We start from the raw sequence: 17,286 nt of genomic DNA, 5'->3' as shown, positions 1-17,286 counted from the left end.
GGAGATTAACCGTCTCGCGGTGGCGAGGCTTAGGGAACGACAGCGCGCAGCCCGGGCAGAAATGCACGGCACACATCGACCAGCTTCAGCTAACGACAGCGATGACAACGACGACGTTGGAGATAGTCAACCAGCCGATGCAGCTCCGCCTTCAGAAGCAGTGACAATGGCAGCTGAGGTGCCCCGCGTAGGGCTGACCGAAGCCGAGGCCGCAGCCGCGGTTGAGGCTGAGTTGTCCTCCCGATAGGCTGGAACAATAAACAAGAAGGAGATGAAAAGTGGGAGGCCTCAAAAGGCACATATGAAGAATCTAAAATAGGAGAAAAACGAAGTATGAAAAATAAAAAGATAGGTGCGCTATGCACGGATTAAGGTTGCTCATATGAGCATAACAACCCCCTCAGACCCTTCGCAGGGCAAAAGGGCGGTTTAGGCGAGGGTTGGGTCAAATAACACGTATGTATGAACTGTTATAAATAAAACAACCCGATTGATTTAAAAAAAAAAGCCAGTTATCCCTGTAGTGTTGATCGATGCATGAGCACATGTGTAAACACGCTCCGTAAACACTCCGTGAAAAAGTGTGCAAAACGACCGCGGATCGTTCTCAAAACATCAAAATCGTGTTCAGAGCACCCAAATTACCTAAAAATAGTGTTATTCGGTCGAATTTCGGTGAAATTTTATGAATTTTAGAAATCGTGTTTTTGTGTATACATTTGCCCCCGGTAGCACCCGATTTCCGGGTGAGGAAATTTGGGGTAAAAATTCGTGATTTTGGTGCCGGAAGCACTCGATTTTAAGTTAATCGATGCTGCTAAAGCGTTTGCAAGTGTTTTCGAAACGATTCGTGCAGTGAAAAGTGTTAAAAAGTGTGTATTTACATCCCCATACATTTTGTATGGGGATCTTTGATCGTTAATAACTCCGTGAATACTGACCGGAATCTTGCCGGATGTGTTTCGGAAGGTGCGCGCAGTGACGCTTAAAGTGAATTAACAAAAAACAGAAAGAAAATCGGTGAAAAACGAGTGAAAAAAGTGAAATAAAGTGTAGAACAAAGTGGGTTTGACAGGTGACACCCTTGTAACAAAATTTTGTGACAGGCGCTACCCCTGTAACAAAATTTAAATTACTTGACCAAGTGACGGTTGGCCGCACGGACGAAGTGGTCGAATATTCGTGAAAGTGTCAGTGGTGGTAGAGGGTGAATTGACGAACACGGGAAAATTATTTTCCGCCCTCTCCCCATTTCGCGTGCCTTTCCCCAGGGACTGGAATAAAGTAGGGCGCCCGATAAGCGTCGGATAAAGTCGAGGTCGCCCGAAAATTCCCATATTTTGCAGGGTGGTAGAGTTTGACCCCGCGAGCACTCCCCAGGAGAAATTTTTGAATTTCGGAAAACCGCCCGACAAGCGCCGGATAAAGTCGAGGTCGGCCGAAAATTCCGAAACTCGGCAGAGGGGTAGAGTTCGACCCCGCAAGCACGAGAAAATTACTTTCCACCCCTCCCCCTCCCGGTGAAAAATCCCTAAAGTAAAAAACTAGGTCCAAAAAATGTCGAAAAAGCGGGCAGCGCAGTTTGGACGTAAAACGTGCCGGGAAAATTCGGGATTGGTGCGGATCCATTCCTCACGTGAGCGACGCACCCTCAGCGTAGACAGCAGCAGCAGCAGCAACATCAGGGACAGCGGTATGTTCCGCCGCAACTCCGGCAGCAGGCGCATCAGCAGCAGCAGCGGCAGCAGCAAATGGTCCGGCCAAGGCCGGACAAGATAGAGGTGGTCCCGAGTGCCGGACACTCCTGGTACACGTTGTACCGAAAAGTTCGGGATGCGGTTAAACAAGACCCGCACAAGGGCCTTGCAGACCACCTTAAAATGGGCAAGCGCAGCCACGCCGCAAATCTCCGAATGGAGTTAAGTAATTCGGCCAACGCCAGCCTGGTCCGCGCAGAAGTTCAGGAGATCGTCGGTGACGCCGGACTTGCCCGGGTGATCACCGACATGGCCGATGTCCTGATAACGAACATCGATCCTCTGGCAACAGAAGAGGACATCAAAATTGCCATCGAGGAAGAACACCAAGGGCCGATCGAAATCATCCGAGTGAGCGTGTGGGAGCTTCAAGATGGCACCCAGCGAGCTCGAGTCCGCTTGCCCGCCAAGGTTGCCGCTGCCCTCGAGGGGTTGAAGCTCCGACCCTGTGGCTGCATCAGCAAAATCAGAGGCGTCGAAAAAGCAGCACCTGAGCGCCAGCGCTGCTATCGCTGCCTGGAGCGCGGCCACCTTGCCCACGCATGCCGTTCCTCGACAGACCGTCAGGAACTCTGTATCCGGTGTGGCAGTGAAGGTCACAAAGCCCGGAACTGCTCCAGCGACGTTAAATGTGCGGCCTGCGGTGGACCTCATCGCATCGGGCACATGAGCTGCGAACATACGGCTTCGCATTCAACCTTAAAGTGATGCAAATTAATGTGGATCACTGTCAGGCAGGGCAGGACTTGGCGCTCCAAGCAGCGCGTGAACACCGTGCTGACGTCCTGCTCCTGTCGGACATCTACCGACCACCGGCGAACAATGGGCGTTGGGCGTATGATGCCGCCAAATCGGTAGCAGTTGTGGCTACAAGTTCCTACCCAATCCAGCGGGTGTGGCGCAGTGCTGTGCCTGGAATTGTAGCCGCACAGATTGGCGGTATCGTCTTTATAAGCTGCTACGCGCGACCGAGACGCCCAGAGGAGGACTATGAAAGCTTTCTGGCCGCAGTTCAGCTGGAGGCATCAACCCACTCCCAGGTCGTCATCGCCGGCGATTTTAACGCCTGGCACACGGAGTGGGGTAGTGCCAGAAACAGCCAGAGAGGCGAGGATCTGCTGCAGCTAGTCCAGAGTGTCCAGCTACAAGTGGTCAATTCCGGGAATGAACCCACGTTCATTGGCAGAGGAGCGGCCACCAGCAGCGTCATTGACGTCTGCTTCGCCACTCCGTCCATTGCTCGGCCAGAAACGTGGGAGGTGCACGAGTTTGCCCGGTCAGATCATCAACTGGTGACATACACCGTTGGCGAAGCGGAACAACAGTCCCGCGGGTCGTCGAATGGTGGTCCGTCAGCCGGCCGGCAGCGTGTTATCTGCGCTGGTAGGCGATGGATTACCACGCAGTTCCACGTAGACAGCTTCCGCTCTGCTCTCGAGGACGTGAACTTCGCGGAACAAGCGACGACACACGCTGGCCTAGTCGACGCAATGGTCGACGCGTGCGACATTGCCATGCAGCGGGCCCCAACGTGTTGCAGCATCAACATCGCGACGTCTATTGGTGGTCACCGGTAATTGAAGAGCTGCGGAATGAGTGCATTGCGGCGCGTGAGCGGATGCGCCTAACCACCGATCTGCAGGAGAGGAGTCTCGCCGCAGTCGAGCACCGGACTGCGAAGACTCGGCTAGAAAAGCCATCAAAGCAGGCAAACGTGCGGAGTTCGCCAAGCTTATAGACATCGCCGAGGAGAACGAGTTTGGAGTGGGGTATCAGGTTGTCCTGTCTCATCTGCGCGGCAGTCGTGTACCGCCTGAGACAGACCCGGTCGAGCTGGGACGGATCGTCTCCGATCTGTTCCCCACCCACCCACCGGTCTATTGGCCGGAAACCGACGATGTCGATTCGGGAGCGTCCGATTCTGATCACGTGACCCCCGAAGAGCTGCAGGAGATCGCGGCTCATATGGCTATCAGGAAAGCGCCAGGACTGGACGGGATCCCCAATGCTGCGGTGAAGGTCGCGATTGAGAAGTACCCGGGGTTTTCTGCCGCGTGTACCAGGACTGCCTCAACACTGGTACGTTTCCGCAACAGTGGAAACGGCAGCGCTTGGTACTGCTGCCCAAGCCAGGCAAAGCCCCCGGAGAAAGCAGCTCCTACAGGCCACTGTGCATGCTGGACGCACTAGGCAAAGTGTTGGAGCGGCTTATCCTCAACCGCCTCAACAGACACCTCGAGGACCCGGATTCACCGCAGCTCTCGGACGCGCAGTACGGCTTTCGTCGCGGACGATCCACCATCAGTGCCATCCAAAGCCTGGTGGACGCAGGCAAGGCGGCCCGATCGTTCGGCCGGACCAATAATCGCGATAAGCGATGCCTGATGGTGGTTGCGCTGGATGTCCGCAACGCATTTAATACTGCCAGCTGGCAGTCGATCGCCAATGCGTTGCGAGAAAAGGGGTCCCTTCAGGGTTTCTGCGGATACTGCAGTCCTACTTCACGGATCGGGAGCTGATCTACACTACCAGCGAGGGACCCGTCGTACGTTGCGTCAGCGCGGGAGTTCCACAAGGGTCCATACTGGGCCCGACACTGTGGAACGTAATGTACGAAGGGTGCTGCGGATTCCCCTACCCGACGAGGCCAAGGTCATTGGCTACGCCGATGATCTCGTCGTCCTGGCCCCGGGTAGGACGCCGGAGGATTCTGCAGCAGTGGTGGAGGCAGCGGTATCAGCAGTCGACCAGTGGATGCAGCAGCACCACTTGGAGCTGGCACCAGCTAAGACGGAGATGACGATTATCTCAAGTCTGAAGCAACCTCCAAGCCACATCTCCATCGACGTGAGAGGAACTGCTGTCCCATATTCGAGGAACATCAAGCACCTGGGTGTACTGGTACACGACCATCTATCGTGGATACCTCACGTGACTGCAGTGACGCAGCGGGCGGACCAGATCGCGCAGGCGGTTGGTCGACTCATGCCGAACCACCGGGGCCGAAGATGTCAAAGTCCCGACTTTTGGCAGCGGTGGCCGACTCGGCGATGCGCTACGCCGCACCTGTATGGCACGAGGCGCTGAACACTCGCGAGTGCCGCAGGCTGCTAGAGCGAGTCCAGCGCAAATCAGCTATCGCCGTGGCCCGGACGTTCCGGACGGTTCGGTACGAGACCGCAGTGCTGCTCGCGGGACTTCTGCCGATCTGCAGAGCAATCTGTGAGGACACCAGGGTGCACAGCCGCCGTGGGACTGCAGCCGGTGCACAACTGAGGAAGGAGGAACGTGAGACGACCATCGCCGAGTGGCAAGCAACATGGGACAGCGATGCAGCTGGTCATCAAGCCAGTGGTTACGTCCGGTGGGCGCATCGTCTTATCCCGGACATCGGCGCATGGCAGTCGCGGAAGCATGAAGAGGTGAACTTTCATCGGTCGCAGATCATCTCCGGTCATGGATTCTTCCGTGAGTATCTTGCGGATATGAAATTCACCTCGTCCCCGGACTGCCCAAATTGCCCTGGCGTAAGAGAGAGCGCCGAACACGCGATGTTCGCTTGTCCGCGCTTCGCCGAGGTTCGCGAAAGGCTGATGGACGGCGTCAACCCCGACACGCTGCTGACCCACATGCTCCAGAGCCAGCAGAATTGGAGCAACGTTTGCGAGGCAGCCAAGCAGATAACAACCATCCTGCAGCGCGAATGGGACGACTTCCGCACGTCGTTGTTTGAGCAGGGCGTACTAGCTGACAACGCCCAGCTCCGCAATGCAGATGTCCTTCGTCAGGAAAGGCTGCAGCGTTACAACGAAACCCGGAATGCAGCGAGAAGAGCCGCAATGCAGCAGCGACAGGCAGAACGCCCTCCCCATCACCACCCTCACCAAGAACTGAGCGGAGACGGGAGGTGAACCGTCTTGCGGTGGCGAGACTAAGGGAACGTCAGCGAGTAGCTCGTGCCGAAATGCACGGCGCATACCAACCAGCTCCATCTAACGATAGCGATGACGACGACGACGACGTTGAAAACCGTCAAGCAACCGATGCAGCTTCAACGTCAGAAGCAGCGCGAACGGCAGCTGAAGAGTCCCGCGTAGGGCTGACAGAAGCCGAGGCCGCAGCAGCGGTTGAGGCTGAGTTGTCCTCTCGCTAGGATGGGTGATAGAACAAGCAGGAAGCCTTGAGAGGGAGTCCTTATAAAACAAAATGGGAAGAAATAGAACGAGGAAGGAAAAAAAAAATAAATAAATGAGTTAGGTGCGCTTTGCACGGATGTAGGCCGCTCGAAAGAGCAGAAAACCCCTTTAGACCCTTCGCGGGGCAAAAGGGTGGCTTAGAAATGAACTGAATAAACAACCCGAATACTTAAAAAAGCCAGTTATCCCTGTGTGGGTCGCTTGGGTAGTCGAAGTATGAGCACATGTAAACACGCTCCGTAAACACCCCGTCTAAAAGTCTGTAAAACGACCGCGGATCGCTCCGAAAACATCAAAATCGTGTGATGGTGTTATTCGGTCGAATTCCGGTGAATTTTTGTGAATTTTAAAATTCGTGCTTTTGTATGTACATTTGCCCCCGGTAGCACCAGATTTCCGGGTGTGGAAATTTGGAGTAAAATTTGTGATTTCGGTGCCGAAAACACTCGAATTTAAGTGAATCGATGCTCCTAAAGCGTTTGCAAGTGTTTTTGAAACGATTCGTGCAGTAAAAAGTGGTTAAAAGTGTATGTTTACATCCCCATACATTTTGTATGGGGAACTTCGATCTTTAATAACTCTGTGAATTCTGACCGGAATCCTTCCGGATGTGTTTTGGAAGGTGCGCGCAATGACGTTTAAGGTTAAGTGACAAAAAACAGAACGAAAATCGGTGAAGAAACCAGTTAAAAAAGTGATTTTAAAGTGTGGAACAAGTCGGGTGACAGGTGACATTTGCTACCCAAGTGAAAAACCCGTGGTGACAGCCGCTACCCAAGGGCAATTTTAAATTTTCGGCCGAGTGACGGTTGGCCGAAAAACCGTTAGCGGCGGAAAACTCTGCAATTTGCAGGGGTGGTAGAGGACGTGTCCCTGATCACGGAAAAATTATTTTCCCCCTCTCCCCCTACCCCGCTCCCCCCCGGGGCTAGAATAGAGTAGGGCGCCCGATAAGCGTCGGATAAGGTCGAGGTCGCCCGAAAATTCTGGTTTTCGGCAGGGTGGTAGAGTTGGACCCCGCAGTCCGGGAAAAATATTTTCCTCGCTCCCACCCACCTCCAGGTGAAAATTTTTTGAAATGGCAAGTCAAAAAGAGGCCCAAAAAGGGTGGAATTCGGAGTTCGAGTTGTTTGGACGTATAAACGCACCGGGGAAATTTGGTACAGGTGCGGAATAATTCCCCAAGCGTGAGACGCACCCTTCCGAATTTTGCCCCACCACCTCTCCCTCCCCCGCCCACCAGGGGCTTAAATGCGACCTTTTCACCCTAAACAGCGGAGTTGAAGCGGAAATCGACAGAACCGGGTAGCAGAACACCAGCTAGGCGGCGGAGTATCCCAGGGGTCATCCCGACACCCTGGGTTATTCGACTCCGGGGTCATTTCGACCCCAGGGTTATTTTGACCCCCAAAGCAACTTTCCAAAGCAGGTGGGCGCAACAACAAGGCAGGGGATGGGTGACGAGGCCCAACCCCGGAGGTGAGTGGGCCGTACCAGTTGCGGTCCTGAAAGGGTCGGTGGTTGTGACGCAGCCACAACCCATCGAGCGCCCGGCCACGCCGATGATGGAGCTGTGCTACTCAAGCGACGACGATGAGCTGAATAGCACCATTATCGCGAAGACGGGACCTGCGCTGGAGTGTGAGGCAGCGGAGGCGGCCATGGACTTGGAGCCACCAGCAGCAGCACAGCCAACACCAACGGCATCCCCTGTCCCGGGAAACGTGGTAGTTGCTGGGCCCATCGACGCGGGAAGTTGTGCCCTGCTGATGGCACAGCTTCAAAGCATCGGCGCCCAGCTAACGACGGCGATGGAGGAGCTGCGACTTTGCCGCGAGGAAAACGCGGCACTTCGTCGCGAGAACGATCTGCTGCTCACGGGCACTCGTTCGGTGCTTGAGCTGCAGACTGCAGCGAACGCAACCGTCCAGCAGTCGTCGGGGCAAGGTGGTAACCGGGAAACGGCCCGGAAGCGCCAGCAGTGGCTGAGGCGGCGAGAGCGAGAACGGCGGTGGCAGCGGCGGCAGCAGCAGCAGCAGCAGCAGCAGCAGCAGCAGCAGCAGCAAAAGTTTGCCTCAACGTGACCAGAGGCAGCAGCAGCTTCCTCCACGACTGTAGCAGCAGCAGCAGCAACAGCAGCAGCAGCCGCAGCAGCAGCTTTGGACAACGGTGGTAAGAGGCCGCTCGTCCCAGCGGCAACGTCAACCGCAGCAGCAGCAGCAGCAGCAACAGCAGCAAGGTGAGCGCTATGTTCCACCACAGCTCCGGCAGCAGCGACAGCAGCTGCCGGGAATGCAGCAGCAGCAGCAGCAGCAGCAGCAGCAGCAACAGCGTCTGCAGCAACAGCGTCAACAGCAGCAGCGACCTCAGCAACAGCGATCACAGCAGCGAAAGCCGGCCAAGCCCGAGCTCATTGAGGTTTCGCCCAACGAAGGCCAGGACTGGGAGAGCCTTCTGCTGCTTGTGCAAACGGCAGTCAGGACTGACGAGCAGTACAAGCCGCTCAAGGACCACGTCGTCCTGGGCCGCCGCACCAGTAAGGCGTTGCTGCGTCTTACACTGAGTCGCAAGGCGAACGCACAGTATATGCTGCAGCAGGTTCGAGCCATCGTGGGTAGTGCTGGAGTGTGCCGGTACGTCACGGAAATGGCGTCTGTCATCGTGCATGACGTTGACCCGCTAGCGCGAGAGGAAAACCTAACTTCGCTGCTTGACAGCAATTTGGAGTCGGGAGCGGGCATCGTCTCAACCACTTTGACCAAGATGACCGACGGCATCCAACGTGCGTATGTGCGACTGCCTGCGAAGTTCGCGAAGGAGCTTGACGGCATCAAGATTAAGCTGGGCTTTTGCGTAAGCGAAGTCAGAGTCGCCCCACCGACCCCTCGAGCGTGTGCGCTGCTATCGCTGCCTCGAGCTGGGTCATTGGGCCACGACTGCCGCTCACACGACGACCGGCAGAACATGTGCATACGCTGCGGCGTTGTGGGGTACATGGCAAAGGCCTGCACTTTCCCGACGAAGTGTCTCAAGTGTGGTGGTCCACACACAATTGGTCACCCCGACTGCGCCCGGTCGGCCTTGCAATAACTCCACAGCTGCGAGTAATGCAGGTGAACTTGGGCAGAGGAGAGGGCCCAGGACATTGCCCTCCAAACTGCCCGAGAAAAGAAAGTGGACGTGCTGCTGCTGTCGGAGCTGTATCGACCGCCTGCCAACAACGGTCGATGGGCCTTCGACTGTTCGAAGAAGGTTGTCATCGTCGCAACTGGGTCTCTTCCTCTCCAGAGGATTTGGTGCAGCAACACACCGGGACTCGTCGCTGCCGAGATAGGCGGCACCACTTTCCTCAGCTGCTACGCTCCACCTCGTCAGCCCACCGACGAGTTCGAGCGCTTCATTGAAGCAGTACAGCTCGAGACGCTTACCCATCCACAAATCGTCATTGCCGGAGACTTCAACGCCTGGCATGTGGAATGGGGAAGCGAGCGTAGCAGCGAGAGGGGAAGAGCTGCTTAGTGCCATCCAGCAGCTAGACCTGGTTGTGCTAAATCAGGGCACGACGAGCACCTTCGACGGCAACGGAGCGGCAACCGCGAGTATCGTCCACGTGGCGTTTGCGACACCAAACATCGCGCAGCCGGGAACGTGGAACGTGTGCGGTGAGTACTCGTACTCCGACCACCGGTACATCACGTACACTGTTGGCACCACAGTTCCTGTCGCAAACGAGCCTTCACCACGAATGAGGAGACAGCAGGGGCGCACTCGACACGCGGGTCGGCGCTACAAGGCGACGCAGTTCTCGCAGCGAGCCTTCCTCTCGACGCTGCTGGACGAGCGGTTCTCAGAACGGGCGGTCAGTCATGAACGCATGGTTGAGATCATGCTCGCCGCGTGTGACAAGACGATGCAGCGGGTCACAACGTCGCACAGTGACCCCCATCGTGACCTGTTCTAGTGGACGCCGCTGCTCAGGCTGCTGCGAGAGAACTGTGAACGCGCCCGCGATCGGATGCAACAGACCAGCGACCTGCAAGAGCGGAGCATCGCCGCAGCAGAACATCGCACAGCGAGGGCGGAGCTGGGGAAGGCGATGAAGGCCAGCAAGAGGAACTCGTTCCAGGAGCTGATCGATATCGCCGAGGAGAATGAGTTCGGAGCCGGATATCTCGTCGTTCTGTCCCACCTCCGTGGTGGACGGACGCCACCCGAGACGGGCGGTACAGGCTCGAACACATCGTGTCCGATCTCTTCCCCAGCACCCGCCCCTCGCCTGGCCAGAAGCGGCAGACATCGTGGGAGAAGAACAAGGAGCGGTAGCAGCAGTGACCGATAAGGAGCTTCAACTCATCGCGCAACGCATGGCCAACAAAAGGCCCGGGACTCGACGGTATCCCGAACGCATGGTGCTATTAACATATTTACACCTTTGCAACATGGCTTCCTACCTGGACGCTCCACCGTCACAAACCTAGTGCAGTTCTTGCATTTTACTTACAAGCAGCTAGACAAAGGGTTCCAAGTAGATACTGTTTACACTGATTTTCACTCTGCTTTCGATAGCGTCAATATCCATACCTTGACTAGCAAACTTTTAAAACTTGGTTTTCATATCAGCATAGTTAGGTGGCTGAATTCGTATCTGTCGCGTCGTTCAGTACGTATTAAGATTGGAGATTGCATCTCTAGTGAATTTAGCAGGGTCTCTGGTGTTCCTCAAGGCAGCATTTTAGGGCCTCTATTATTTAATCTCTTTATTAATGACATTGTTTACGCTATACCTGACTGCCCGGTGCTACTGTACGCAGATGACCTTAAAATGTACTTTCCTGTGCGTAGTTCTATTGACTGTCTCCGATTACAAGGCTTTCTTTCTGTTTTTAACCTTTGGTGTTCCTTAAACTGTTTGTCACTCAATGTTAGTAAGTGCTCGGTCATTTCGTTTACTCGTGCGAGAACTCCATTATGTTTTAATTATATTCTTTCTGACACTTTATTGCCTCGATCTGAAACTGTTAGGGACTTAGGCATTATATTAGACACGAAACTTGTTTTAGACAAACAATTTGACGACGTAATTGCTAGGGCTAACAGGACTCTTGGACACATAATTAGAAGTAGCAAAATGTTTCATGACCCTCTCTGTTTAAAATCACTTTACTGTTGCCTTGTTCGTCCTTTGATTGAGTACGCTTCAGTTGCTTGGTTTCCGGAGCAAGTCACTAGAATTGAGAGGCTTGAGAGGATCCAGCGAAAATTTACCCGGGTAGCTATTAAGCGGCTTCCGTGGAGACATAACGACGTGCTACCAGCTTATCATACGAGGTGTCAGTTGTTAGGGCTTGAAACTTTGGAAAAGAGAAGAATGGTTGCCCAAGGAATTTTTATGTTCAAACTATTAACTGGAAGAATCGATGCACCTCTATTGCTAAGTCATGTAAATTTGTATGTCCCTACTAGACCTTTAAGAACTCGACAATTTTTAATAACTGACTTTCGTTATCGTCTTTTCTGTGCTAGGGATCCGTTGTTATTAATGTCCAAGAATTTTAATTTATTTTCAAATTTTGTAGAGCTGTCCTTTAGTGTACCGAAATGTACTAGCGTCATTCGAGATTGCATTACGTCTAATTTTAGGAACACATAGTTTATAAGACATTAGTTTTAATTGTGTATGTAGGCCATGGAGGCTCGATACTCTATAATAAATAAATAAACGCGGCGGTGAAAGCAGCCATCCTACAGCACACGGGGTTTTCACGGCGCTGTACCAGGACTGCCTCGTCAATGGTACGTTTCCTGCAGCGTGGAAGAGGCAGCGCCTTGTACTCATCCCGAAGCCAGGAAAACCCCGGAGAGAGCAGCTCGTACCGGCCCCTGTGTATGTTGGATGCACTGGGCAAGGTGCTTGAGCGCTTGATCCTGAACAGGCTGCACGAGTTCCTGGAAGATCCAGTTTCACCACGACTGTCGGACCGGCAGTATGGTTTTCGCAGAGGCGCTCGACCATCGGTGCCATTCAGAGGGTTGTTGAGGCCGGCCAGCGTGCGATGTCGTTCGGTCGCACGAACCGACGCGACAAACGCTTCCTTCTAGTTGCTGCGCTAGACGTAAGGAATGCGTTTAACACGGCCAGTTGGCAGGCCATCGCCACTGCGCTGCAGGCGAAAGGTGTTCCCGCCGGCCTCCAACGCATCATACACAGCTATTTCCAGGACCGGGAGCTGGTGTATGAAACCTCTGATGACCCGGTAGTGCGGTCCGTCATGGCAGGGGTTCCACAGGGGTCTATCTTGGGCCCCACCCTGTGGAACACGATGTACGACGGTGTGTTGGACATCGCCCTGCCACCCGATGCGGAGATCCTGGGGTATGCCGACGACCTGGTGCTGCTGGTCCCAGGCAAAACCCCAGACAACGTGAAAGCTGCTGCGGAAGAGGTGATATCATCAGTGATGGAGTGGATGTCTTGACACCACCTCGAGTTGGCGCCGGCGAAAACGGAGATGGTCGTGATCTCCAGCACCAAAGCCCCAACGCGGATCACCGTCCGAGTAGGCGACGTGGACGTCACCTCGTCCCGCTCGATCCGCTATCTCGGTGTGACCCTCCAGGACAAGTTGTCGTGGCTGCTGCACGTCAAGGAGGTCACCGAGAGGGCTGGGAAGATCGCCGACGCCACATCCAGATTGCTGCGAAACCATAGCGGACCAAGGGCATCGAAAGCGAAGCTGCTTGCTTCGGTGTCCGAGTCTGTCATGCGTTATGCAGCACCGGTATGAAGTAAAGAGCTGCAGAAACGAGAGCCTGGTCGCCTGCTGGAGCGTGTCCAGCGAAAAATGGCACTGAGGGTGGCACGAGCATTCCGTACAGTGAGGTATGAGACTGCCACCCTCCTGGCTGGCTTGACCCCCATCTGCTGCTGGTGGATGAGGACGCCCGGGTCTACCAGCGACTAAGTGCCGTCAACCGCACTGACACGAGGGCGAACATTCGGAAGCAGGAGTGACAGGCCACGATCAAGCAATGGCAGCAACAGTGGGATGCGGAATCCGACACCAGCTGGTACACGCGTTGGGCGCACCGTGTACTACCCAACATCGGCAGCTGGCAGTCTTGGAAGCACGGAGATGTGTCGTTCCATTTGTGCCAGGTACTCTCGGGACATGGCTTTTCCGGGACTACCGGTGCCGCAATGGCTTCACATCGTCCCTTGACTGCCAGCGGTGCAGCGGCGTCCCTGAGACCGCGGAGCACGCGGCGTTCGAGTGCCCGAGGTTTTGGAAGTCCGTCAGCAGCTACTCGGCGAGAAGTACGGACCCGGTCCGTCCGGAAAACCTCCAGCAGCACTTGTTGCGCGATGCTGAGAGCTGGAGCCGTATCTGCGAAGCTGCTAAGCGGATAACGGCTCAGCTTCAGCAAGCCTGGGACGACGAGCGGGCAGTCCTAGCATCCCAGGGCAGCGAGCAGCACGTAGAGGATGTTGCCGACTTGGAGGCACGGCGAGCAGAAATCCGTCGAGCACGGAACGACCGGCGAAACGCGATCCGCCGAGCAGCCAGGGCACGGCAACGGAGGTGCAGCGAGCAGGTGCAGCTCCGTGGTGGACGGACGCCACCCGAGACGGAGCGGTACAGGCTCGAACACATCGTGTCCGATCTCTTCCCCCAGCACCCGCCCCTCGTCTGGCCAGAAGCGGCAGACATCGTGGGAGAAGAACAAGGAGCGGTAGCAGCAGTGACCGATAAGGAGCTTCAACTCATCGCGCAACGCATGGCCAACAAAAGGCCCCGGGACTCGACGGTATCCCGAACGCGGCGGTGAAAGCAGCCATCCTACAGCACACGGGGTTTTCACGGCGCTGTACCAGGACTGCCTCGTCAATGGTTCGTTTCCTGCAGCGTGGAAGAGGCAGCGCCTTGTACTCATCCCGAAGCCAGGAAAACCCCCGGAGAGAGCAGCTCGTACCGGCCCCTGTGTATGTTGGATGCACTGGGCAAGGTGCTTGAGCGCTTGATCCTGAACAGGCTGCACGAGTTCCTGGAAGATCCAGTTTCACCACGACTGTCGGACCGGCAGTATGGTTTTCGCAGAGGGCGCTCGACCATCGGTGCCATTCAGAGGGTTGTTGAGGCCGGCCAGCGTGCGATGTCGTTCGGTCGCACGAACCGACGCGACAAACGCTTCCTTCTAGTTGCTGCGCTAGACGTAAGGAATGCGTTTAACACGGCCAGTTGGCAGGCCATCGCCACTGCGCTGCAGGCGAAAGGTGTTCCCGCCGGCCTCCAACGCATCATACACAGCTATTTCCAGGACCGGGAGCTGGTGTATGAAACCTATGATGACCCGGTAGTGCGGTCCGTCATGGCAGGGGTTCCACAGGGGTCTATCTTGGGCCCCACCCTGTGGAACACGATGTACGACGGTGTGTTGGACATCGCCCTGCCACCCGATGCGGAGATCCTGGGGTATGCCGACGACCTGGTGCTGCTGGTCCCAGGCAAAACCCCAGACAACGTGAAAGCTGCTGCGGAAGAGGTGATATCATCAGTGATGGAGTGGATGTCTTGACACCACCTCGAGTTGGCGCCGGCGAAAACGGAGATGGTCGTGATCTCCAGCACCAAAGCCCCAACGCGGATCACCGTCCGAGTAGGCGACGTGGACGTCACCTCGTCCCGCTCGATCCGCTATCTCGGTGTGACCCTCCAGGACAAGTTGTCGTGGCTGCTGCACGTCAAGGAGGTCACCGAGAGGGCTGGGAAGATCGCCGACGCCACATCCAGATTGCTGCGAAACCATAGCGGACCAAGGGCATCGAAAGCGAAGCTGCTTGCTTCGGTGTCCGAGTCTGTCATGCGTTATGCAGCACCGGTATGAAGTAAAGAGCTGCAGAAACGAGAGCCTGGTCGCCTGCTGGAGCGTGTCCAGCGAAAAATGGCACTGAGGGTGGCACGAGCATTCCGTACAGTGAGGTATGAGACTGCCACCCTCCTGGCCGGCTTGACCCCATCTGCTGCTGGTGGATGAGGACGCCCGGGTCTACCAGCGACTAAGTGCCGTCAACCGCACTGACACGAGGGCGAACATTCGGAAGCAGGAGTGACAGGCCACGATCAAGCAATGGCAGCAACAGTGGGATGCGGAATCCGACACCAGCTGGTACACGCGTTGGGCGCACCGTGTACTACCCAACATCGGCAGCTGGCAGTCTTGGAAGCACGGAGATGTGTCGTTCCATTTGTGCCAGGTACTCTCGGGACATGGCTTTTCCGGGACTACCGGTGCCGCAATGGCTTCACATCGTCCCTTGACTGCCAGCGGTGCAGCGGCGTCCCTGAGACCGCGGAGCACGCGGCGTTCGAGTGCCCGAGGTTTTTGGAAGTCCGTCAGCAGCTACTCGGCGAGGGAAGTACGGACCCGGTCCGTCCGGAAAACCTCCAGCAGCACTTGTTGCGCGATGCCGAGAGCTGGAGCCGTATCTGCGAAGCTGCTAAGCGGATAACGGCTCAGCTTCAGCAAGCCTGGGACGACGAGCGGGCAGTCCTAGCATCCCAGGGCAGCGAGCAGCACGTAGAGGATGTTGCCGACTTGGAGGCACGGCGAGCAGAAATCCGTCGAGCACGGAACGACCGGCGAAACGCGATCCGCCGAGCAGCCAGGGCACGGCAACGGGAGGTGCAGCGAGCAGGTGCAGCTCCGTGGTGGACGGACGCCACCCGAGACGGAGCGGTACAGGCTCGAACACATCGTGTCCGATCTCTTCCCCCAGCACCCGCCCCTCGTCTGGCCAGAAGCGGCAGACATCGTGGGAGAAGAACAAGGAGCGGTAGCAGCAGTGACCGATAAGGAGCTTCAACTCATCGCGCAACGCATGGCCAACAAAAGGCCCCGGGACTCGACGGTATCCCGAACGCGGCGGTGAAAGCAGCCATCCTACAGCACACGGGGGTTTTCACGGCGCTGTACCAGGACTGCCTCGTCAATGGTACGTTTCCTGCAGCGTGGAAGAGGCAGCGCCTTGTACTCATCCCGAAGCCAGGAAAACCCCCGGAGAGAGCAGCTCGTACCGGCCCCTGTGTATGTTGGATGCACTGGGCAAGGTGCTTGAGCGCTTGATCCTGAACAGGCTGCACGAGTTCCTGGAAGATCCAGTTTCACCACGACTGTCGGACCGGCAGTATGGTTTTCGCAGAGGGCGCTCGACCATCGGTGCCATTCAGAGGGTTGTTGAGGCCGGCCAGCGTGCGATGTCGTTCGGTCGCACGAACCGACGCGACAAACGCTTCCTTCTAGTTGCTGCGCTAGACGTAAGGAATGCGTTTAACACGGCCAGTTGGCAGGCCATCGCCACTGCGCTGCAGGCGAAAGGTGTTCCCGCCGGCCTCCAACGCATCATACACAGCTATTTCCAGGACCGGGAGCTGGTGTATGAAACCTCTGATGACCCGGTAGTGCGGTCCGTCATGGCAGGGGTTCCACAGGGGTCTATCTTGGGCCCCACCCTGTGGAACACGATGTACGACGGTGTGTTGGACATCGCCCTGCCACCCGATGCGGAGATCCTGGGGTATGCCGACGACCTGGTGCTGCTGGTCCCAGGCAAAACCCCAGACAACGTGAAAGCTGCTGCGGAAGAGGTGATATCATCAGTGATGGAGTGGATGTCTTGACACCACCTCGAGTTGGCGCCGGCGAAAACGGAGATGGTCGTGATCTCCAGCACCAAAGCCCCAACGCGGATCACCGTCCGAGTAGGCGACGTGGACGTCACCTCGTCCCGCTCGATCCGCTATCTCGGTGTGACCCTCCAGGACAAGTTGTCGTGGCTGCTGCACGTCAAGGAGGTCACCGAGAGGGCTGGGAAGATCGCCGACGCCACATCCAGATTGCTGCGAAACCATAGCGGACCAAGGGCATCGAAAGCGAAGCTGCTTGCTTCGGTGTCCGAGTCTGTCATGCGTTATGCAGCACCGGTATGAAGTAAAGAGCTGCAGAAACGAGAGCCTGGTCGCCTGCTGGAGCGTGTCCAGCGAAAAATGGCACTGAGGGTGGCACGAGCATTCCGTACAGTGAGGTATGAGACTGCCACCCTCCTGGCTGGCTTGACCCCATCTGCTGCTGGTGGATGAGGACGCCCGGGTCTACCAGCGACTAAGTGCCGTCAACCGCACTGACACGAGGGCGAACATTCGGAAGCAGGAGTGACAGGCCACGATCAAGCAATGGCAGCAACAGTGGGATGCGGAATCCGACACCAGCTGGTACACGCGTTGGGCGCACCGTGTACTACCCAACATCGGCAGCTGGCAGTCTTGGAAGCACGGAGA

This window comes from Anopheles arabiensis, chromosome X, assembly GCF_016920715.1.
Source record: "Anopheles arabiensis isolate DONGOLA chromosome X, AaraD3, whole genome shotgun sequence".
NCBI classification, from domain to species: Eukaryota; Metazoa; Arthropoda; class Insecta; order Diptera; family Culicidae; genus Anopheles; species Anopheles arabiensis.
The sequence above is the reverse complement of the archived record's forward strand: the minus strand, read 5'-3'. Positions refer to the sequence as shown.